The following is a 26,170-nucleotide window of genomic DNA, read 5'->3' as shown; positions in this document are numbered from 1 at the left end:
GAAAACGACTAAATATCAAGGACTCATTGGGCGAATCGCTCTGGAACTGAAATCGGAACGCTCACTCACATTTCCCCTATCTGAAAGTCTGATAAACACCGGAAAAATGACTAAGTCCAAAAAAAATTTTTTTTAAACTTTTTTTAATTTTACCCCCGTGGAATATATATTCTACCCACACACATTTGGAACTCTCCTGGGATACCCTCACACATATTATTCCCTCATTTAGTGGATATTTTCACAAAAAAGTGAAATTTTCAAAAATCCAGAAAATTGGCTCAAAACGACTAAATATCAAGGACTCATTGGGCGAATCGCTCTGTAACTGAAATCGGAACGCTCACTGACATTTCCCCTATCTGAAAGTCTGATAAACGCTGGAAAAATGACTAAGTCCAAATAAAAAATTTTTTCAACTTTTTTCAATTTTACCCCCGTGGGATATATATTCTACCCACACACATTTGGAACTCTCCTGGGGTACCCTCACACATATTATTCCCTCATTTAGTGGATATTTTCACAAAAAAGTGAAATTTTCAAAAAATCCAGAAAATTGTCTGAAAACGACTAAATATCAAGGACTCATTGGGCGAATCGATCTGGAACTAAAATCGGAACACTCACTGACATTTCCCCTATCTGAAAGTCTGATAAACGACGGAAAAATGACTCAGTCCAAGAAAAAAAAAATTTCAACTTTTTTCAATTTTACCCCCGTGGGATATATATTCTACCCACACACATTTGGAAATCTCCTGGGGTACCCTCACACATATTATTCCCTCATTTAGTGGATATTTTCACAAAAAAGTGAAATTTTCAAAAAATCAAGAAAATTTCCTGAAAACGACTAAATATCAAGGACTCATTGGGCGAATCGCTCTGGAACTGAAATCGGAACGCTCACTGACATTTCCCCTATCTGAAAGTCTGATAAACGCCGGAAAAATGACTAAGTCCAAAAAAAAAATTTTTTCAACTTTTTTCAATTTTACCCCTGTGGGATATATATTCTACCCACACACATTTGGAACTCTCCTGGGGTACCCTCACACATATTATTCCCTCATTTAGTGGATATTTTCACAACAAAGTGAAATTTTCAAAAATCCCGAAAATTGGCTGAAAACGACTAAATATCAAGGACTCATTGGGCGAATCGCTCTGGAACTGAAATCGGAACGCTCACTGACATTTCCCCTATCTGAAAGTCTGATAAACGCTGGAAAAATGACTAAGTCCAAATAAAAAATTTTTTCAACTTTTTTCAATTTTACCCCCGTGGGATATATATTCTACCCACACACATTTGGAACTCTCCTGGGGTACCCTCACACATATTATTCCCTCATTTAGTGGATATTTTCACAAAAAAGTGAAATTTTCAAAAAATCCAGAAAATTGTCTGAAAACGACTAAATATCAAGGACTCATTGGGCGAATCGATCTGGAACTAAAATCGGAACACTCACTGACATTTCCCCTATCTGAAAGTCTGATAAACGACGGAAAAATGACTCAGTCCAAGAAAAAAAAAATTTCAACTTTTTTCAATTTTACCCCCGTGGGATATATATTCTACCCACACACATTTGGAACTCTCCTGGGGTACCCTCACACATATTATTCCCTCATTTAGTGGATATTTTCACAAAAAAGTGAAATTTTCAAAAAATCAAGAAAATTTCCTGAAAACGACTAAATATCAAGGACTCATTGGGCGAATCGCTCTGGAACTGAAATCGGAACGCTCACTGACATTTCCCCTATCTGAAAGTCTGATAAACGCCGGAAAAATGACTAAGTCCAAAAAAAAAATTTTTTCAACTTTTTTCAATTTTACCCCTGTGGGATATATATTCTACCCACACACATTTGGAACTCTCCTGGGGTACCCTCACACATATTATTCCCTCATTTAGTGGATATTTTCACAACAAAGTGAAATTTTCAAAAATCCCGAAAATTGGCTGAAAACGACTAAATATCAAGGACTCATTGGGCGAATCGCTCTGGAACTGAAATCGGAACGCTCACTGACATTTCCCCTATCTGAAAGTCTGATAAACGCCGGAAAAATGACTAAGTCCAAAGAAAAATTTTTTTCAACTTTTTTTAATTTTACCCCCGTGGGATATATATTCTACCCACACACATTTGGAACTCTCCTGGGGTACCCTCACACATATTATTCCCTCATTTAGTGGATATTTTCACAAAAAAGTGAAATTTTCAAAAATCCAGAAAAATTGTCTGAAAACTACTAAATATCAAGGACTCATTGGGCGAATCGCTCTGGAACTGAAATCGGAAAGCTCACTCACATTTCCCCTATCTGAAAGTCTGATAAACGCCGGAAAAATGACTAAGTCCAAAAAAAAATTTTTTTCAATTTTACCCCCGTGGGATATATATTCTACCCACTCACATTTGGAACTCTCCTGGGGAACCCTCACACATATTATTCCCTCATTTAGTGGATATTTTCACAAAAAATTGAAATTTTCCAAAAATTCAGAAAACTGGCTGAAAACGACTAAATATCTAGGACTCATTGGGCGAATCGCTCTGGAACTGAAATCGGAACGCTCACTGACATTTCCCCTATCTGAAAGTCTGATAAACGCCGGAAAAATGACTAAGTCCAAGAAAAAAGTATTTTCAACTTTTTTCAATTTTACCCCCGTGGGATATATATTCTACCCACTCACATTTGGAACTCTCCTGGGGTACCCTCACACATATTATTCCCTCATTTAGTGGATATTTTCACAAAAAAGTGAAATTTTCCAAAAATCAAGAAAATTGGCTCAAAACGACAAAATATCAAGGACTCATTGGGTGAATCGCTCTGGAACTGAAATCGGAACGCTCACTGACATTTCCCCTATCTGAAAGTCTGATAAACGCCGGAAAAATGACTCAGTCCAAGAAAAAAAAAATTTCAACTTTTTTCAATTTTACCCCCGTGGGATATATATTCTACCCACACACATATTATTATGTGTGAGGGTACCCCAGGAACTCTCCTGGGGTACCCTCACACATATTATTCCCTCATTTAGTGGATATTTTCACAAAAAAGTGAAATTTTCAAAAATCCAAAATATTGGCTGAAAACGACTAAATATCAAGGACTCATTGGGCGAATCGCTCTGGAACTGAAATCGGAATGCTCACTGACATTTCCCCTATCTGAAAGTCTGATAAACGCCGGAAAAATGACTAAGTCCAAGAAAAAAGTGTTTTCAACTTTTTTCAACTTTACCACCGTGGGATATATATTCTACCCACTCACATTTGGAACTCTCCTGGGGTACCCTCACACATATTATTCCCTCCTTTAGTGGATATTTTTACAAAAAAGTGAAATTTTCAAAAAATCCAGAAAATTGGTTGAAAACGACTAAATATCAAGGACTCATTGGGCGAATCGCTCTGGAACTGAAATCGGAACTCTCACTGACATTTCCCCTATCTGAAAGTCTGATAAACGCCGGAAAAATGACTCAGTCCAAGAAAAAAAAAATTTCAACTTTTTTCAATTTTACCCCTGTGAGATATATATTCTACCTACACACATTTGGAACTCTCCTGGGGTACCCTCACATATATTATTCCCTCATTTAGTGGATATTTTCACAAAAAAGTGAAATTTTCAAAAAATCCAGAAAATTGGCTGAAAACGACTAAATATCAAGGACTCATTGGGCGAATCGCTCTGGAACTGAAATCGGAATGCTCACTGACATTTGCCCTATCTGAAAGTCTTATAAACGCCGGAAAAATGACTAAGTCCAAGAAAAAAGTGTTTTCAACTTTTTTCAATTTTACCCCCGTGGGATATATATTCTACCCACTCACAATTGGAACTCTCCTGGGGTACCCTCACACATATTATTCCCTCAATTAGTGGATATTTTCACAAAAAAGTGAAATTTTCAAAAATCCCGAAAATTGGCTGAAAACGACTAAATATCAAGGACTCATTGGGCGAATCGCTCTGGAACTGAAATCGGAACGCTCACTGACATTTCCCCTATCTGAAAGTCTGATAAACGCCGGAAAAATGACTAAGTCCAAAAAAAAAGTGTTTTCAACTTTTTTCAATTTTACCCCCGTGGGATATATATTCTACCCACACACATTTGGAACTCTCCTCATTTAGTGGATATTTTCACAAAAAAGTGAAATTTTCAAAAATCTAGAAAATTGGCTCAAAACGACTAAATATCAAGGACTCATTGGGCGAATCGCTTTGGAACTGAAATCGGAACGCTCACTGACATTTCCCCAATCTGAAAGTCTGATAAACGCCGGAAAAATGACTAAGTCCAAAAAAAAAAATTTTTCAACTTTTTTCAATTTTACCCCCGTGGGATATATATTCTACCCACACACATTTGGAACTCTCCTGGGGTACCCTCACACATATTATTCCCTCATTTAGTGGATATTTTCACAAAAAAGTGAAATTTTCAAAAATCCAGAAAATTGTCTGAAAACGACTAAATATCAAGGACTCATTGGGCGAATCGCTCTGGAACTGAAATCGGAACGCTCACTCACATTTCCCCTATCTGAAAGTCTGATAAACACCGGAAAAATGACTAAGTCCAAAAAAAATTTTTTTTAAACTTTTTTTAATTTTACCCCCGTGGAATATATATTCTACCCACACACATTTGGAACTCTCCTGGGATACCCTCACACATATTATTCCCTCATTTAGTGGATATTTTCACAAAAAAGTGAAATTTTCAAAAATCCAGAAAATTGGCTGAAAACGACTAAATATCAAGGACTCATTGGGCGAATCGCTCTGGAACTGAAATCGGAATGCTCACTGACATTTCCCCTATCTGAAAGTCTGATAAACGCCGGAAAAATGACTAAGTCCAAAAAAAAAAATTTTTCAACTTTTTTCAATTTTACCCCCTTGGGATATATATTCTACCCACACACATTTGAACTCTCCTGGGGTACCCTCACACATATTATTCCCTCATTTAGTGGATATTTTCACAAAAAAGTGAAATTTTCAAAAATCCAGAAAATTGGCTGAAAACGACTAAATATCAAGGACTCATTGGGCGAATCGCTCTGGAACTGAAATCAGAATGCTCACTGACATTTCCCCTATCTGAAAGTCTGATAAACGGCGGAAAAATGACTAAGTCCAAAAAAAAATTTTTTTCAACTTTTTTCAATTTTACCCCCGTGGGATAAATATTCTACCCACACACATTTGGAACTCTCCTGGGATACCATCACACATATTATTCCCTCATTTTGTAGATATTTTCACAAAAAAGTGAAATTTTCAAAAATCCAGAAAATTGGCTCAAAACGACTAAATATCAAGGACTCATTGGGCGAATCGCTCTGGAACTTAAATCGGAACGCTCACTGACATTTGCCCTATCTGAAAGTCTGATAAACGCCGGAAAAATGACTAAGTCTAAGAAAAAAGTGTTTTCAACTTTTTTCAATTTTACCCCCGTGGGATATATATTCTACCCACTCACAATTGAAACTCTCCTGGGGTACCCTCACACATATTATTCCCTCATTTAGTGGATATTTTCACAAAAAAATTGAAATTTTCCAAAAATCCAGAAAATTGGCTGAAAACGACTAAATATCAAGGACTTATTGGGCGAATCGCTCTGGAACTGAAATCAGAATGCTTACTGAAATTTGCCCTATCTGTAAGTCTGCTAAACGCCGGAAAAATGACGAAGTCCAAAGAAAAATTTTTTTCAACTTTTTTCAATTTTACCCCCGTGAGATATATATTCTACCCACACACATTTGGAACTCTCCTGGGGTACCCTCACACATATTATTCCCTCATTTAGTGGATATTTTCACAAAAAAGTGAAATTTTCAAAAATCCAGAAAATTGGCTCAAAACGACTAAATATCAAGGACTCATTGGGCGAATCGCTCTGGAACTGAAATCGGAATGCTCACTGACATTTCCCCTATCTGAAAGTCTGATAAACGGCGGAAAAATGACTAAGTCCAAAAAAAAAATTTTTTCAACTTTTTTCAATTTTACCCCTGTGGGATATATATTCTACCCACACACATTTGGAACTCTCCTGGGGTACCCTCACACATATTATTCCCTCATTTAGTGGATATTTTCACAAAAAAGTAAAATTTTCAAAAATCCAGAAAATTGTCTGAAAACGTCTAAATATCAAGGACTCATTGGGCGAATCTCTCTGGAACTTAAATCGGAACGCACACTGACATTTGCCCTATCTGAAAGTCTGATAAACGCCGGAAAAATGACTAAGTCTAAGAAAAAAGTGTTTTCAACTTTTTTCAATTTTACCCCCGTGGGATATATATTCTACCCACACACATTTGGAACTCTCCTCATTTAGTGGATATTTTCACAAAAAAGTGAAATTTTCAAAAATCCAGAAAATTGGCTCAAAACGACTAAATATCAAGGACTCATTGGGCGAATCGCTCTGGAACTGAAATCGGAATGCTCACTGACATTTCCCCTATCTGAAAGTCTGATAAACGCCGGAAAAATGACTAAGTCCAAAAAAAAAAATTTTTCAACTTTTTTCAATTTTACCCCCTTGGGATATACATTCTACCCACACACATTTGAACTCTCCTGGGGTACCCTCACACATATTATTCCCTCATTTAGTGGATATTTTCACAAAAAAGTGAAATTTTCAAAAATCCAGAAAATTGGCTGAAAACGACTAAATATCAAGGACTCATTGGGCGAATCGCTCTGGAACTGAAATCAGAATGCTCACTGACATTTCCCCTATCTGAAAGTCTGATAAACGGCGGAAAAATGACTAAGTCCAAAAAAAAATTTTTTTCAACTTTTTTCAATTTTACCCCCGTGGGATAAATATTCTACCCACACACATTTGGAACTCTCCTGGGATACCATCACACATATTATTCCCTCATTTTGTAGATATTTTCACAAAAAAGTGAAATTTTCAAAAATCCAGAAAATTGGCTCAAAACGACTAAATATCAAGGACTCATTGGGCGAATCGCTCTGGAACTTAAATCGGAACGCTCACTGACATTTGCCCTATCTGAAAGTCTGATAAACGCCGGAAAAATGACTAAGTCTAAGAAAAAAGTGTTTTCAACTTTTTTCAATTTTACCCCCGTGGGATATATATTCTACCCACTCACAATTGAAACTCTCCTGGGGTACCCTCACACATATTATTCCCTCATTTAGTGGATATTTTCACAAAAAAATTGAAATTTTCCAAAAATCCAGAAAATTGGCTGAAAACGACTAAATATCAAGGACTTATTGGGCGAATCGCTCTGGAACTGAAATCAGAATGCTTACTGAAATTTGCCCTATCTGTAAGTCTGCTAAACGCCGGAAAAATGACGAAGTCCAAAGAAAAATTTTTTTCAACTTTTTTCAATTTTACCCCCGTGAGATATATATTCTACCCACACACATTTGGAACTCTCCTGGGGTACCCTCACACATATTATTCCCTCATTTAGTGGATATTTTCACAAAAAAGTGAAATTTTCAAAAATCCAGAAAATTGGCTCAAAACGACTAAATATCAAGGACTCATTGGGCGAATCGCTCTGGAACTGAAATCGGAATGCTCACTGACATTTCCCCTATCTGAAAGTCTGATAAACGGCGGAAAAATGACTAAGTCCAAAAAAAAAATTTTTTCAACTTTTTTCAATTTTACCCCTGTGGGATATATATTCTACCCACACACATTTGGAACTCTCCTGGGGTACCCTCACACATATTATTCCCTCATTTAGTGGATATTTTCACAAAAAAGTAAAATTTTCAAAAATCCAGAAAATTGTCTGAAAACGTCTAAATATCAAGGACTCATTGGGCGAATCTCTCTGGAACTTAAATCGGAACGCACACTGACATTTGCCCTATCTGAAAGTCTGATAAACGCCGGAAAAATGACTAAGTCTAAGAAAAAAGTGTTTTCAACTTTTTTCAATTTTACCCCCGTGGGATATATATTCTACCCACACACATTTGGAACTCTCCTCATTTAGTGGATATTTTCACAAAAAAGTGAAATTTTCAAAAATCCAGAAAATTGGCTCAAAACGACTAAATATCAAGGACTCATTGGGCGAATCGCTCTGGAACTGAAATCGGAATGCTCACTGACATTTCCCCTATCTGAAAGTCTGATAAACGCCGGAAAAATGACTAAGTCCAAAAAAAAAAATTTTTCAACTTTTTTCAATTTTACCCCCTTGGGATATATATTCTACCCACACACATTTGAACTCTCCTGGGGTACCCTCACACATATTATTCCCTCATTTAGTGGATATTTTCACAAAAAAGTGAAATTTTCAAAAATCCAGAAAATTGGCTGAAAACGACTAAATATCAAGGACTCATTGGGCGAATCGCTCTGGAACTGAAATCAGAATGCTCACTGACATTTCCCCTATCTGAAAGTCTGATAAACGGCGGAAAAATGACTAAGTCCAAAAAAAAATTTTTTTCAACTTTTTTCAATTTTACCCCCGTGGGATAAATATTCTACCCACACACATTTGGAACTCTCCTGGGATACCATCACACATATTATTCCCTCATTTTGTAGATATTTTCACAAAAAAGTGAAATTTTCAAAAATCCAGAAAATTGGCTCAAAACGACTAAATATCAAGGACTCATTGGGCGAATCGCTCTGGAACTTAAATCGGAACGCTCACTGACATTTGCCCTATCTGAAAGTCTGATAAACGCCGGAAAAATGACTAAGTCTAAGAAAAAAGTGTTTTCAACTTTTTTCAATTTTACCCCCGTGGGATATATATTCTACCCACTCACAATTGAAACTCTCCTGGGGTACCCTCACACATATTATTCCCTCATTTAGTGGATATTTTCACAAAAAAATTGAAATTTTCCAAAAATCCAGAAAATTGGCTGAAAACGACTAAATATCAAGGACTTATTGGGCGAATCGCTCTGGAACTGAAATCAGAATGCTTACTGAAATTTGCCCTATCTGTAAGTCTGCTAAACGCCGGAAAAATGACGAAGTCCAAAGAAAAATTTTTTTCAACTTTTTTCAATTTTACCCCCGTGAGATATATATTCTACCCACACACATTTGGAACTCTCCTGGGGTACCCTCACACATATTATTCCCTCATTTAGTGGATATTTTCACAAAAAAGTGAAATTTTCAAAAATCCAGAAAATTGGCTCAAAACGACTAAATATCAAGGACTCATTGGGCGAATCGCTCTGGAACTGAAATCGGAATGCTCACTGACATTTCCCCTATCTGAAAGTCTGATAAACGGCGGAAAAATGACTAAGTCCAAAAAAAAAATTTTTTCAACTTTTTTCAATTTTACCCCTGTGGGATATATATTCTACCCACACACATTTGGAACTCTCCTGGGGTACCCTCACACATATTATTCCCTCATTTAGTGGATATTTTCACAAAAAAGTAAAATTTTCAAAAATCCAGAAAATTGTCTGAAAACGTCTAAATATCAAGGACTCATTGGGCGAATCTCTCTGGAACTTAAATCGGAACGCACACTGACATTTGCCCTATCTGAAAGTCTGATAAACGCCGGAAAAATGACTAAGTCTAAGAAAAAAGTGTTTTCAACTTTTTTCAATTTTACCCCCGTGGGATATATATTCTACCCACACACATTTGGAACTCTCCTCATTTAGTGGATATTTTCACAAAAAAGTGAAATTTTCAAAAATCCAGAAAATTGGCTCAAAACGACTAAATATCAAGGACTCATTGGGCGAATCGCTCTGGAACTGAAATCGGAATGCTCACTGACATTTCCCCTATCTGAAAGTCTGATAAACGCCGGAAAAATGACTAAGTCCAAAAAAAAAAATTTTTCAACTTTTTTCAATTTTACCCCCTTGGGATATATATTCTACCCACACACATTTGAACTCTCCTGGGGTACCCTCACACATATTATTCCCTCATTTAGTGGATATTTTCACAAAAAAGTGAAATTTTCAAAAATCCAGAAAATTGGCTGAAAACGACTAAATATCAAGGACTCATTGGGCGAATCGCTCTGGAACTGAAATCAGAATGCTCACTGACATTTCCCCTATCTGAAAGTCTGATAAACGGCGGAAAAATGACTAAGTCCAAAAAAAAATTTTTTTCAACTTTTTTCAATTTTACCCCCGTGGGATAAATATTCTACCCACACACATTTGGAACTCTCCTGGGATACCATCACACATATTATTCCCTCATTTTGTAGATATTTTCACAAAAAAGTGAAATTTTCAAAAATCCAGAAAATTGGCTCAAAACGACTAAATATCAAGGACTCATTGGGCGAATCGCTCTGGAACTTAAATCGGAACGCTCACTGACATTTGCCCTATCTGAAAGTCTGATAAACGCCGGAAAAATGACTAAGTCTAAGAAAAAAGTGTTTTCAACTTTTTTCAATTTTACCCCCGTGGGATATATATTCTACCCACTCACAATTGAAACTCTCCTGGGGTACCCTCACACATATTATTCCCTCATTTAGTGGATATTTTCACAAAAAAATTGAAATTTTCCAAAAATCCAGAAAATTGGCTGAAAACGACTAAATATCAAGGACTTATTGGGCGAATCGCTCTGGAACTGAAATCAGAATGCTTACTGAAATTTGCCCTATCTGTAAGTCTGCTAAACGCCGGAAAAATGACGAAGTCCAAAGAAAAATTTTTTTCAACTTTTTTCAATTTTACCCCCGTGAGATATATATTCTACCCACACACATTTGGAACTCTCCTGGGGTACCCTCACACATATTATTCCCTCATTTAGTGGATATTTTCACAAAAAAGTGAAATTTTCAAAAATCCAGAAAATTGGCTCAAAACGACTAAATATCAAGGACTCATTGGGCGAATCGCTCTGGAACTGAAATCGGAATGCTCACTGACATTTCCCCTATCTGAAAGTCTGATAAACGGCGGAAAAATGACTAAGTCCAAAAAAAAAATTTTTTCAACTTTTTTCAATTTTACCCCTGTGGGATATATATTCTACCCACACACATTTGGAACTCTCCTGGGGTACCCTCACACATATTATTCCCTCATTTAGTGGATATTTTCACAAAAAAGTAAAATTTTCAAAAATCCAGAAAATTGTCTGAAAACGTCTAAATATCAAGGACTCATTGGGCGAATCTCTCTGGAACTTAAATCGGAACGCACACTGACATTTGCCCTATCTGAAAGTCTGATAAACGCCGGAAAAATGACTAAGTCTAAGAAAAAAGTGTTTTCAACTTTTTTCAATTTTACCCCCGTGGGATATATATTCTACCCACACACATTTGGAACTCTCCTCATTTAGTGGATATTTTCACAAAAAAGTGAAATTTTCAAAAATCTAGAAAATTGGCTCAAAACGACTAAATATCAAGGACTCATTGGGCGAATCGCTTTGGAACTGAAATCGGAACGCTCACTGACATTTCCCCTATCTGAAAGTCTGATAAACGCCGGAAAAATGACTAAGTCAAAAAAAAAAATTTTTTCAACTTTTTTCAATTTTACCCACTTGGTATATATATTCTACCCACTCACATTTGGAACTCTCCTGGGGTACCCTCACACATATTATTCCCTCATTTAGTGGATATTTTCACAAAAAAGTGAAATTTTCAAAAATCCAGAAAATTGTCTGAAAACGACTAAATATCAAGGACTCATTGGGCGAATCGCTCTGGAACTGAAATCGGAACGCTCACTCACATTTCCCCTATCTGAAAGTCTGATAAACACCGGAAAAATGACTAAGTCCAAAAAAAATTTTTTTTAAACTTTTTTTAATTTTACCCCCGTGGAATATATATTCTACCCACACACATTTGGAACTCTCCTGGGATACCCTCACACATATTATTCCCTCATTTAGTGGATATTTTCACAAAAAAGTGAAATTTTCAAAAATCCAGAAAATTGGCTCAAAACGACTAAATATCAAGGACTCATTGGGCGAATCGCTCTGTAACTGAAATCGGAACGCTCACTGACATTTCCCCTATCTGAAAGTCTGATAAACGCTGGAAAAATGACTAAGTCCAAATAAAAAATTTTTTCAACTTTTTTCAATTTTACCCCCGTGGGATATATATTCTACCCACACACATTTGGAACTCTCCTGGGGTACCCTCACACATATTATTCCCTCATTTAGTGGATATTTTCACAAAAAAGTGAAATTTTCAAAAAATCCAGAAAATTGTCTGAAAACGACTAAATATCAAGGACTCATTGGGCGAATCGATCTGGAACTAAAATCGGAACACTCACTGACATTTCCCCTATCTGAAAGTCTGATAAACGACGGAAAAATGACTCAGTCCAAGAAAAAAAAAATTTCAACTTTTTTCAATTTTACCCCCGTGGGATATATATTCTACCCACACACATTTGGAAATCTCCTGGGGTACCCTCACACATATTATTCCCTCATTTAGTGGATATTTTCACAAAAAAGTGAAATTTTCAAAAAATCAAGAAAATTTCCTGAAAACGACTAAATATCAAGGACTCATTGGGCGAATCGCTCTGGAACTGAAATCGGAACGCTCACTGACATTTCCCCTATCTGAAAGTCTGATAAACGCCGGAAAAATGACTAAGTCCAAAAAAAAAATTTTTTCAACTTTTTTCAATTTTACCCCTGTGGGATATATATTCTACCCACACACATTTGGAACTCTCCTGGGGTACCCTCACACATATTATTCCCTCATTTAGTGGATATTTTCACAACAAAGTGAAATTTTCAAAAATCCCGAAAATTGGCTGAAAACGACTAAATATCAAGGACTCATTGGGCGAATCGCTCTGGAACTGAAATCGGAACGCTCACTGACATTTCCCCTATCTGAAAGTCTGATAAACGCTGGAAAAATGACTAAGTCCAAATAAAAAATTTTTTCAACTTTTTTCAATTTTACCCCCGTGGGATATATATTCTACCCACACACATTTGGAACTCTCCTGGGGTACCCTCACACATATTATTCCCTCATTTAGTGGATATTTTCACAAAAAAGTGAAATTTTCAAAAAATCCAGAAAATTGTCTGAAAACGACTAAATATCAAGGACTCATTGGGCGAATCGATCTGGAACTAAAATCGGAACACTCACTGACATTTCCCCTATCTGAAAGTCTGATAAACGACGGAAAAATGACTCAGTCCAAGAAAAAAAAAATTTCAACTTTTTTCAATTTTACCCCCGTGGGATATATATTCTACCCACACACATTTGGAACTCTCCTGGGGTACCCTCACACATATTATTCCCTCATTTAGTGGATATTTTCACAAAAAAGTGAAATTTTCAAAAAATCAAGAAAATTTCCTGAAAACGACTAAATATCAAGGACTCATTGGGCGAATCGCTCTGGAACTGAAATCGGAACGCTCACTGACATTTCCCCTATCTGAAAGTCTGATAAACGCCGGAAAAATGACTAAGTCCAAAAAAAAAATTTTTTCAACTTTTTTCAATTTTACCCCTGTGGGATATATATTCTACCCACACACATTTGGAACTCTCCTGGGGTACCCTCACACATATTATTCCCTCATTTAGTGGATATTTTCACAACAAAGTGAAATTTTCAAAAATCCCGAAAATTGGCTGAAAACGACTAAATATCAAGGACTCATTGGGCGAATCGCTCTGGAACTGAAATCGGAACGCTCACTGACATTTCCCCTATCTGAAAGTCTGATAAACGCCGGAAAAATGACTAAGTCCAAAGAAAAATTTTTTTCAACTTTTTTTAATTTTACCCCCGTGGGATATATATTCTACCCACACACATTTGGAACTCTCCTGGGGTACCCTCACACATATTATTCCCTCATTTAGTGGATATTTTCACAAAAAAGTGAAATTTTCAAAAATCCAGAAAAATTGTCTGAAAACTACTAAATATCAAGGACTCATTGGGCGAATCGCTCTGGAACTGAAATCGGAAAGCTCACTCACATTTCCCCTATCTGAAAGTCTGATAAACGCCGGAAAAATGACTAAGTCCAAAAAAAAATTTTTTTCAATTTTACCCCCGTGGGATATATATTCTACCCACTCACATTTGGAACTCTCCTGGGGAACCCTCACACATATTATTCCCTCATTTAGTGGATATTTTCACAAAAAATTGAAATTTTCCAAAAATTCAGAAAACTGGCTGAAAACGACTAAATATCTAGGACTCATTGGGCGAATCGCTCTGGAACTGAAATCGGAACGCTCACTGACATTTCCCCTATCTGAAAGTCTGATAAACGCCGGAAAAATGACTAAGTCCAAGAAAAAAGTATTTTCAACTTTTTTCAATTTTACCCCCGTGGGATATATATTCTACCCACTCACATTTGGAACTCTCCTGGGGTACCCTCACACATATTATTCCCTCATTTAGTGGATATTTTCACAAAAAAGTGAAATTTTCCAAAAATCAAGAAAATTGGCTCAAAACGACAAAATATCAAGGACTCATTGGGTGAATCGCTCTGGAACTGAAATCGGAACGCTCACTGACATTTCCCCTATCTGAAAGTCTGATAAACGCCGGAAAAATGACTCAGTCCAAGAAAAAAAAAATTTCAACTTTTTTCAATTTTACCCCCGTGGGATATATATTCTACCCACACACATATTATTATGTGTGAGGGTACCCCAGGAACTCTCCTGGGGTACCCTCACACATATTATTCCCTCATTTAGTGGATATTTTCACAAAAAAGTGAAATTTTCAAAAATCCAAAATATTGGCTGAAAACGACTAAATATCAAGGACTCATTTGGCGAATCGCTCTGGAACTGAAATCGGAATGCTCACTGACATTTCCCCTATCTGAAAGTCTGATAAACGCCGGAAAAATGACTAAGTCCAAGAAAAAAGTGTTTTCAACTTTTTTCAACTTTACCACCGTGGGATATATATTCTACCCACTCACATTTGGAACTCTCCTGGGGTACCCTCACACATATTATTCCCTCCTTTAGTGGATATTTTTACAAAAAAGTGAAATTTTCAAAAAATCCAGAAAATTGGTTGAAAACGACTAAATATCAAGGACTCATTGGGCGAATCGCTCTGGAACTGAAATCGGAACTCTCACTGACATTTCCCCTATCTGAAAGTCTGATAAACGCCGGAAAAATGACTCAGTCCAAGAAAAAAAAAATTTCAACTTTTTTCAATTTTACCCCTGTGAGATATATATTCTACCTACACACATTTGGAACTCTCCTGGGGTACCCTCACATATATTATTCCCTCATTTAGTGGATATTTTCACAAAAAAGTGAAATTTTCAAAAAATCCAGAAAATTGGCTGAAAACGACTAAATATCAAGGACTCATTGGGCGAATCGCTCTGGAACTGAAATCGGAATGCTCACTGACATTTGCCCTATCTGAAAGTCTTATAAACGCCGGAAAAATGACTAAGTCCAAGAAAAAAGTGTTTTCAACTTTTTTCAATTTTACCCCCGTGGGATATATATTCTACCCACTCACAATTGGAACTCTCCTGGGGTACCCTCACACATATTATTCCCTCATTTAGTGGATATTTTCACAAAAAAGTGAAATTTTCAAAAATCCCGAAAATTGGCTGAAAACGACTAAATATCAAGGACTCATTGGGCGAATCGCTCTGGAACTGAAATCGGAACGCTCACTGACATTTCCCCTATCTGAAAGTCTGATAAACGCCGGAAAAATGACTAAGTCCAAAAAAAAAGTGTTTTCAACTTTTTTCAATTTTACCCCCGTGGGATATATATTCTACCCACACACATTTGGAACTCTCCTCATTTAGTGGATATTTTCACAAAAAAGTGAAATTTTCAAAAATCTAGAAAATTGGCTCAAAACGACTAAATATCAAGGACTCATTGGGCGAATCGCTTTGGAACTGAAATCGGAACGCTCACTGACATTTGCCCTATCTGAAAGTCTTATAAACGCCGGAAAAATGACTAAGTCCAAGAAAAAAGTGTTTTCAACTTTTTTCAATTTTACCCCCGTGGGATATATATTCTACCCACTCACAATTGGAACTCTCCTGGGGTACCCTCACACATATTATTCCCTCATTTAGTGGATATTTTCACAAAAAAGTGAAATTTTCAAAAAATCCAGAAAATTGGCTGAAAACGACTAAATATCAAGGACTCATTGGGCGAATCGATCTGGAACTAAAATCGGAACACTCACTGACATTTCCCCTATCTGAAAGTCTGATAAACGACGGAAAAATGACTCAGTCCAAGAAAAAAAAAATTTCAACTTTTTTCAATTTGACCCCCGTGGGATATATATTCTACCCACACACATTTGGAACTCTCCTGGGGTACCCTCACACATATTATTCCCTCATTTAGTGGATATTTTCACAAAAAAGTGAAATTTTCAAAAAATCAAGAAAATTTCCTGAAAACGACTAAATATCAAGGACTCATTGGGCGAATCGCTCTGGAACTGAAATCGGAACGCTCACTGACATTTCCCCTATCTGAAAGTCTGATAAACGCCGGAAAAATGACTAAGTCCAAAAAAAAAATTTTTTCAACTTTTTTCAATTTTACCCCTGTGGGATATATATTCTACCCACACACATTTGGAACTCTCCTGGGGTACCCTCACACATATTATTCCCTCATTTAGTGGATATTTTCACAAAAAAGTAAAATTTTCAAAAATCCAGAAAATTGTCTGAAAACGACTAAATATCAAGGACTCATTGGGCGAATCGCTCTGGAACTGAAATCGGAGCGCTCACTCACATTTCCCCTATCTGAAAGTCTGATAAACGCCGGAAAAATGACTAAGTCCAAGAAAAAAGTGTTTTCAACTTTTTTCAATTTTACCCCTGTGGGATATATATTCTACCCACACACATTTGGAACTCTCCTGGGGTACCCTCACACATATTATTCCCTCATTTAGTGGATATTTTCACAAAAAAGTGAAATTTTCAAAAATCCCGAAAATTGGCTGAAAACGACTAAATATCAAGGACTCATTGGGCGAATCGCTCTGGAACTGAAATTGGAACGCTCACTGACATTTCCCCTATCTGAAAGTCTGATAAACGCCGGAAAAATGACTAAGTCCAAAAAAAAAGTGTTTTCAACTTTTTTCAATTTTACCCCCGTGGGATATATATTCTACCCACACACATTTGGAACTCTCCTGGCGTACCCTCACACATATTATTCCCTCATTTAGTGGATATTTTCACAAAAAAGTGAAATTTTCAAAAATACAAAATATTGGGTGAAAACGACTAAATATCAAGGACTCATTGGGCGAATCGCTCTGGAACTGAAATCGGAATGCTCTCTGACATTTCCCCTATCTGAAAGTCTGATAAACGCCGGAAAAATGACTAAGTCCAAAAAAAAAATTTTTTCAACTTTTTTCAATTTTACCCACTTGGTATATATATTCTACCCACTCACATTTGGAACTCTCCTGGGGTACCCTCACACATATTATTCCCTCATTTAGTGGATATTTTCACAAAAAAGTGAAATATTCAAAAATCCAGAAAATTGTCTGAAAACGACTAAATATCAAGTACTCATTGGGCGAATCGCTCTGGAACTGAAATCGGAACGCTCACTCACATTTCCCCTATCTGAAAGTCTGATAAACACCGGAAAAATGACTAAGTCCAAAAAAAATTTTTTTTTAACTTTTTTTAATTTTACCCCCGTGGAATATATATTCTACCCACACACATTTGGAACTCTCCTGGGATACCCTCACACATATTATTCCCTCATTTAGTGGATATTTTCACAAAAAAGTGAAATTTTCAAAAATCCAGAAAATTGGCTCAAAACGACTAAATATCAAGGACTCATTGGGAGAATCACTGGAACTTAAATTGGAACGCTCACTGACATTTGCCCTATCTGAAAGTCTTATAAACGCCGGAAAAATGACTAAGTCCAAGAAAAAAGTGTTTTCAACTTTTTTCAATTTTACCCCCGTGGGATATATATTCTACCCACTCACAATTGGAACTCTCCTGGGGTACCCTCACACATATTATTCCCTCATTTAGTGGATATTTTCACAAAAAAGTGAAATTTTCAAAAATCCCGAAAATTGGCTGAAAACGACTAAATATCAAGGACTCATTGGGCGAATCGCTCTGTAACTGAAATCGGAACGCTCACTGACATTTCCCCTATCTGAAAGTCTGATAAACGCTGGAAAAATGACTAAGTCCAAATAAAAAATTTTTTCAACTTTTTTCAATTTTACCCCCGTGGGATATATATTCTACTCACACACATTTGGAACTCTCCTGGGGTACCCTCACACATATTATTCCCTCATTTAGTGGATATTTTCACAAAAAAGTGAAATTTTCAAAAAATCCAGAAAATTGTCTGAAAACGACTAAATATCAAGGACTCATTGGGCGAATCGATCTGGAACTAAAATCGGAACACTCACTGACATTTCCCCTATCTGAAAGTCTGATAAACGACGGAAAAATGACTCAGTCCAAGAAAAAAAAAATTTCAACTTTTTTCAATTTTACCCCCGTGGGATATATATTCTACCCACACACATTTGGAACTCTCCTGGGGTACCCTCACACATATTATTCCCTCATTTAGTGGATATTTTCACAAAAAAGTGAAATTTTCAAAAAATCAAGAAAATTTCCTGAAAACGACTAAATATCAAGGACTCATTGGGCGAATCGCTCTGGAACTGAAATCGGAACGCTCACTGACATTTCCCCTATCTGAAAGTCTGATAAACGCCGGAAAAATGACTAAGTCCAAAAAAAAAATTTTTTCAACTTTTTTCAATTTTACCCCTGTGGGATATATATTCTACCCACACACATTTGGAACTCTCCTGGGGTACCCTCACACATATTATTCCCTCATTTAGTGGATATTTTCACAAAAAAGTAAAATTTTCAAAAATCCAGAAAATTGTCTGAAAACGACTAAATATCAAGGACTCATTGGGCGAATCGCTCTGGAACTGAAATCGGAGCGCTCACTCACATTTCCCCTATCTGAAAGTCTGATAAACGCCGGAAAAATGACTAAGTCCAAGAAAAAAGTGTTTTCAACTTTTTTCAATTTTACCCCTGTGGGATATATATTCTACCCACACACATTTGGAACTCTCCTGGGGTACCCTCACACATATTATTCCCTCATTTAGTGGATATTTTAACAAAAAAGTGAAATTTTCAAAAATCCCGAAAATTGGCTGAAAACGACTAAATATCAAGGACTCATTGGGCGAATCGCTCTGGAACTGAAATCGGAACGCTCACTGACATTTCCCCTATCTGAAAGTCTGATAAACGCCGGAAAAATGACTAAGTCCAAAGAAAAATTTTTTTCAACTTTTTTTAATTTTACCCCCGTGGGATATATATTCTACCCACACACATTTGGAACTCTCCTGGGGTACCCTCACACATATTATTCCCTCATTTAGTGGATATTTTCACAAAAAAGTGAAATTTTCAAAAATCCAAAATATTGGCTGAAAACGACTAAATATCAAGGACTCATTGGGCGAATCGCTCTGGAACTGAAATCGGAATGCTCACTGACATTTCCCCTATCTGAAAGTCTGATAAACGCCGGAAAAATGACTCAGTCCAAGAAAAAAAAAATTTCAACTTTTTTCAATTTTACCCCTGTGAGATATATATTCTACCTACACACATTTGGAACTCTCCTGGGGTACCCTCACATATATTATTCCCTCATTTAGTGGATATTTTCACAAAAAAGTGAAATTTTCAAAAAATCCAGAAAATTGGCTGAAAACGACTAAATATCAAGGACTCATTGGGCGAATCGCTCTGGAACTGAAATCGGAATGCTCACTGACATTTGACCTATCTGAAAGTCTGATAAACGCCGGAAAAATGACTAAGTCTAAGAAAAAAGTGTTTTCAACTTTTTTCAATTTTACCCCCGTGGGATATATATTCTACCCACACACATTTGGAACTCTCCTGGGGTACCCTCACACATATTATTCCCTCATTTAGTGGATATTTTCACAAAAAAGTGAAATTTTCAAAAATCCAGAAAATTGTTTGAAAACGACTAAATATCAAGGACTCATTGGGCGAATCGCTCTGGAACTGAAATCGGAACGCTCACTCACATTTCCCCTATCTGAAAGTCTGATAAACACCGGAAAAATGACTAAGTCCAAAAAAAAAATTTTTTTAATTTTACCCCCGTGGAATATATATTCTACCCACACACATTTGGAACTCTCCTGGGATACCCTCACACATATTATTCCCTCATTTAGTGGATATTTTCACAAAAAAGTGAAATTTTCAAAAATCCAGAAAATTGGCTCAAAACGACTAAATATCAAGGACTCATTGGGAGAATCACTGGAACTTAAATTGGAACGCTCACTGACATTTGCCCTATCTGAAAGTCTTATAAACGCCGGAAAAATGACTAAGTCCAAGAAAAAAGTGTTTTCAACTTTTTTCAATTTTACCCCCGTGGGATATATATTCTACCCACTCACAATTGGAACTCTCCTGGGGTACCCTCACACATATTATTCCCTCATTTAGTGGATATTTTCACAAAAAAGTGAAATTTTCAAAAATCCCGAAAATTGGCTGAAAACGACTAAATATCAAGGACTCATTGGGCGAATCGCTCTGGAACTGAAATCGGAACGCTCACTGACATTTCCCCTATCTGAAAGTCTGATAAACGACGGAAAAATGACTCAATCCAAGAAAAAAAAAATTTAAACTTTTTTCAATTTTACCCCCGTGGGATATATATTCTACCCACACACATTTGGAACTCTCCTGGGGTACCCTCACACATATTATTCCCTCATTTAGTGGATATTTTCACAAAAAAGTGAAATTTTCAAAAAATCAAGAAAATTTCCTGAAAACGACTAAATATCAAGGACTCATTGGGCGAATCGCTCTGGAACTGAAATCGGAACGCTCACTGACATTTCCCCTATCTGAAAGTCTGATAAACGCCGGAAAAATGACTAAGTCCAAAAAAAAAGTGTTTTCAACTTTTTTCAATTTTACCCCCGTGGGATATATATTCTACCCACACACATTTGGAACTCTCCTCATTTAGTGGATATTTTCACAAAAAAGTGAAATTTTCAAAAATCTAGAAAATTGGCTCAAAACGGCTAAATATCAAGGACTCATTGGGCGAATCGCTTTGGAACTGAAATCGGAACGCTCACTGACATTTCCCCAATCTGAAAGTCTGATAAACGCCGGAAAAATGACTAAGTCCAAAAAAAAAAATTTTTCAACTTTTTTCAATTTTACCCCCGTGGGATATATATTCTACCCACACACATTTGGAACTCTCCTGGGGTACCCTCACACATATTATTCCCTCATTTAGTGGATATTTTCACAAAAAAGTGAAATTTTCAAAAATCCAGAAAATTGGCTCAAAACGACTAAATATCAAGGACTCATTGGGAGAATCACTGGAACTTAAATTGGAACGCTCACTGACATTTGCCCTATCTGAAAGTCTTATAAACGCCGGAAAAATGACTAAGTCCAAGAAAAAAGTGTTTTCAACTTTTTTCAATTTTACCCCCGTGGGATATATATTCTACCCACTCACAATTGGAACTCTCCTGGGGTACCCTCACACATATTATTCCCTCATTTAGTGGATATTTTCACAAAAAAGTGAAATTTTCAAAAATCCCGAAAATTGGCTGAAAACGACTAAATATCAAGGACTCATTGGGCGAATCGCTCTGTAACTGAAATCGGAACGCTCACTGACATTTCCCCTATCTGAAAGTCTGATAAACGCCGGAAAAATGACTAAGTCCAAAAAAAAAATTTTTTCAACTTTTTTCAATTTTACCCCTGTGGGATATATATTCTACCCACACACATTTGGAACTCTCCTGGGGTACCCTCACACATATTATTCCCTCATTTAGTGGATATTTTCACAAAAAAGTAAAATTTTCAAAAATCCAGAAAATTGTCTGAAAACGACTAAATATCAAGGAATCATTGGGCGAATCGCTCTGGAACTGAAATCGGAGCGCTCACTCACATTTCCCCTATCTGAAAGTCTGATAAACGCCGGAAAAATGACTAAGTCCAAAGAAAAATTTTTTTCAACTTTTTTTAATTTTACCCCCGTGGGATATATATTCTACCCACACACATTTGGAACTCTCCTGGGGTACCCTCACACATATTATTCCCTCATTTAGTGGATATTTTCACAAAAAAGTGAAATTTTCAAAAATCCAAAATATTGGCTGAAAACGACTAAATATCAAGGACTCATTGGGCGAATCGCTCTGGAACTGAAATCGGAATGCTCACTGACATTTCCCCTATCTGAAAGTCTGATAAACGCCGGAAAAATGACTCAGTCCAAGAAAAAAAAAATTTCAACTTTTTTCAATTTTACCCCTGTGAGATATATATTCTACCTACACACATTTGGAACTCTCCTGGGGTACCCTCACATATATTATTCCCTCATTTAGTGGATATTTTCACAAAAAAGTGAAATTTTCAAAAATCCAGAAAATTGGCTCAAAACGACTAAATATCAAGGACTCATTGGGAGAATCACTGGAACTTAAATTGGAACGCTCACTGACATTTGCCCTATCTGAAAGTCTTATAAACGCCGGAAAAATGACTAAGTCCAAGAAAAAAGTGTTTTCAACTTTTTTCAATTTTACCCCCGTGGGATATATATTCTACCCACTCACAATTGGAACTCTCCTGGGGTACCCTCACACATATTATTCCCTCATTTAGTGGATATTTTCACAAAAAAGTGAAATTTTCAAAAATCCCGAAAATTGGCTGAAAACGACTAAATATCAAGGACTCATTGGGCGAATCGCTCTGGAACTGAAATCGGAACGCTCACTGACATTTCCCCTATCTGAAAGTCTGATAAACGACGGAAAAATGACTCAATCCAAGAAAAAAAAAATTTAAACTTTTTTCAATTTTACCCCCGTGGGATATATATTCTACCCACACACATTTGGAACTCTCCTGGGGTACCCTCACACATATTATTCCCTCATTTAGTGGATATTTTCACAAAAAAGTGAAATTTTCAAAAAATCAAGAAAATTTCCTGAAAACGACTAAATATCAAGGACTCATTGGGCGAATCGCTCTGGAACTGAAATCGGAACGCTCACTGACATTTCCCCTATCTGAAAGTCTGATAAACGCCGGAAAAATGACTAAGTCCAAAAAAAAAAATTTTTCAACTTTTTTCAATTTTACCCCCGTGGGATATATATTCTACCCACACACATTTGGAACTCTCCTGGGGTACCCTCACACATATTATTCCCTCATTTAGTGGATATTTTCACAAAAAAGTGAAATTTTCAAAAATCCAGAAAATTGGCTCAAAACGACTAAATATCAAGGACTCATTGGGAGAATCACTGGAACTTAAATTGGAACGCTCACTGACATTTGCCCTATCTGAAAGTCTTATAAACGCCGGAAAAATGACTAAGTCCAAGAAAAAAGTGTTTTCAACTTTTTTCAATTTTACCCCCGTGGGATATATATTCTACCCACTCACAATTGGAACTCTCCTGGGGTACCCTCACACATATTATTCCCTCATTTAGTGGATATTTTCACAAAAAAGTGAAATTTTCAAAAATCCCGAAAATTGGCTGAAAACGACTAAATATCAAGGACTCATTGGGCGAATCGCTCTGTAACTGAAATCGGAACGCTCACTGACATTTCCCCTATCTGAAAGTCTGATAAACGCCGGAAAAATGACTAAGTCCAAAAAAAAAATTTTTTCAACTTTTTTCAATTTTACCCCTGTGGGATATATATTCTACCCACACACATTTGGAACTCTCCTGGGGTACCCTCACACATATTATTCCCTCATTTAGTGGATATTTTCACAAAAAAGTAAAATTTTCAAAAATCCAGAAAATTGTCTGAAAACGACTAAATATCAAGGAATCATTGGGCGAATCGCTCTGGAACTGAAATCGGAGCGCTCACTCACATTTCCCCTATCTGAAAGTCTGATAAACGCCGGAAAAATGACTAAGTCCAAGAAAAAAGTGTTTTCAACTTTTTTCAATTTTACCCCTGTGGGATATATATTCTACCCACACACATTTGGAACTCTCCTGGGGTACCCTCACACATATTATTCCCTCATTTAGTGGATATTTTAACAAAAAAGTGAAATTTTCAAAAATCCCGAAAATTGGCTGAAAACGACTAAATATCAAGGACTCATTGGGCGAATCGCTCTGGAACTGAAATCGGAACGCTCACTGACATTTCCCCTATCTGAAAGTCTGATAAACGCCGGAAAAATGACTAAGTCCAAAGAAAAATTTTTTTCAACTTTTTTTAATTTTACCCCCGTGGGATATATATTCTACCCACACACATTTGGAACTCTCCTGGGGTACCCTCACACATATTATTCCCTCATTTAGTGGATATTTTCACAAAAAAGTGAAATTTTCAAAAATCCAAAATATTGGCTGAAAACGACTAAATATCAAGGACTCATTGGGCGAATCGCTCTGGAACTGAAATCGGAATGCTCACTGACATTTCCCCTATCTGAAAGTCTGATAAACGCCGGAAAAATGACTCAGTCCAAGAAAAAAAAAATTTCAACTTTTTTCAATTTTACCCCTGTGAGATATATATTCTACCTACACACATTTGGAACTCTCCTGGGGTACCCTCACATATATTATTCCCTCATTTAGTGGATATTTTCACAAAAAAGTGAAATTTTCAAAAAATCCAGAAAATTGGCTGAAAACGACTAAATATCAAGGACTCATTGGGCGAATCGCTCTGGAACTGAAATCGGAATGCTCACTGACATTTGACCTATCTGAAAGTCTGATAAACGCCGGAAAAATGACTAAGTCTAAGAAAAAAGTGTTTTCAACTTTTTTCAATTTTACCCCCGTGGGATATATATTCTACCCACACACATTTGGAACTCTCCTGGGGTACCCTCACACATATTATTCCCTCATTTAGTGGATATTTTCACAAAAAAGTGAAATTTTCAAAAATCCAGAAAATTGTTTGAAAACGACTAAATATCAAGGACTCATTGGGCGAATCGCTCTGGAACTGAAATCGGAACGCTCACTCACATTTCCCCTATCTGAAAGTCTGATAAACACCGGAAAAATGACTAAGTCCAAAAAAAAAATTTTTTTAATTTTACCCCCGTGGAATATATATTCTACCCACACACATTTGGAACTCTCCTGGGATACCCTCACACATATTATTCCCTCATTTAGTGGATATTTTCACAAAAAAGTGAAATTTTCAAAAATCCAGAAAATTGGCTCAAAACGACTAAATATCAAGGACTCATTGGGAGAATCACTGGAACTTAAAATGGAACGCTCACTGACATTTGCCCTATCTGAAAGTCTTATAAACGCCGGAAAAATGACTAAGTCCAAGAAAAAAGTGTTTTCAACTTTTTTCAATTTTACCCCCGTGGGATATATATTCTACCCACTCACAATTGGAACTCTCCTGGGGTACCCTCACACATATTATTCCCTCATTTAGTGGATATTTTCACAAAAAAGTGAAATTTTCAAAAATCCCGAAAATTGGCTGAAAACGACTAAATATCAAGGACTCATTGGGCGAATCGCTCTGGAACTGAAATCGGAACGCTCACTGACATTTCCCCTATCTGAAAGTCTGATAAACGACGGAAAAATGACTCAATCCAAGAAAAAAAAAATTTAAACTTTTTTCAATTTTACCCCCGTGGGATATATATTCTACCCACACACATTTGGAACTCTCCTGGGGTACCCTCACACATATTATTCCCTCATTTAGTGGATATTTTCACAAAAAAGTGAAATTTTCAAAAAATCAAGAAAATTTCCTGAAAACGACTAAATATCAAGGACTCATTGGGCGAATCGCTCTGGAACTGAAATCGGAACGCTCACTGACATTTCCCCTATCTGAAAGTCTGATAAACGCCGGAAAAATGA

This window comes from Phyllobates terribilis, unplaced genomic scaffold, assembly GCF_046119375.1.
Source record: "Phyllobates terribilis strain yellow unplaced genomic scaffold, ASM4611937v1 Scaffold_2__4_contigs__length_985480577, whole genome shotgun sequence".
NCBI lineage: Eukaryota > Metazoa > Chordata > Amphibia > Anura > Dendrobatidae > Phyllobates > Phyllobates terribilis.
This window is presented reverse-complemented; position numbering follows the sequence as displayed.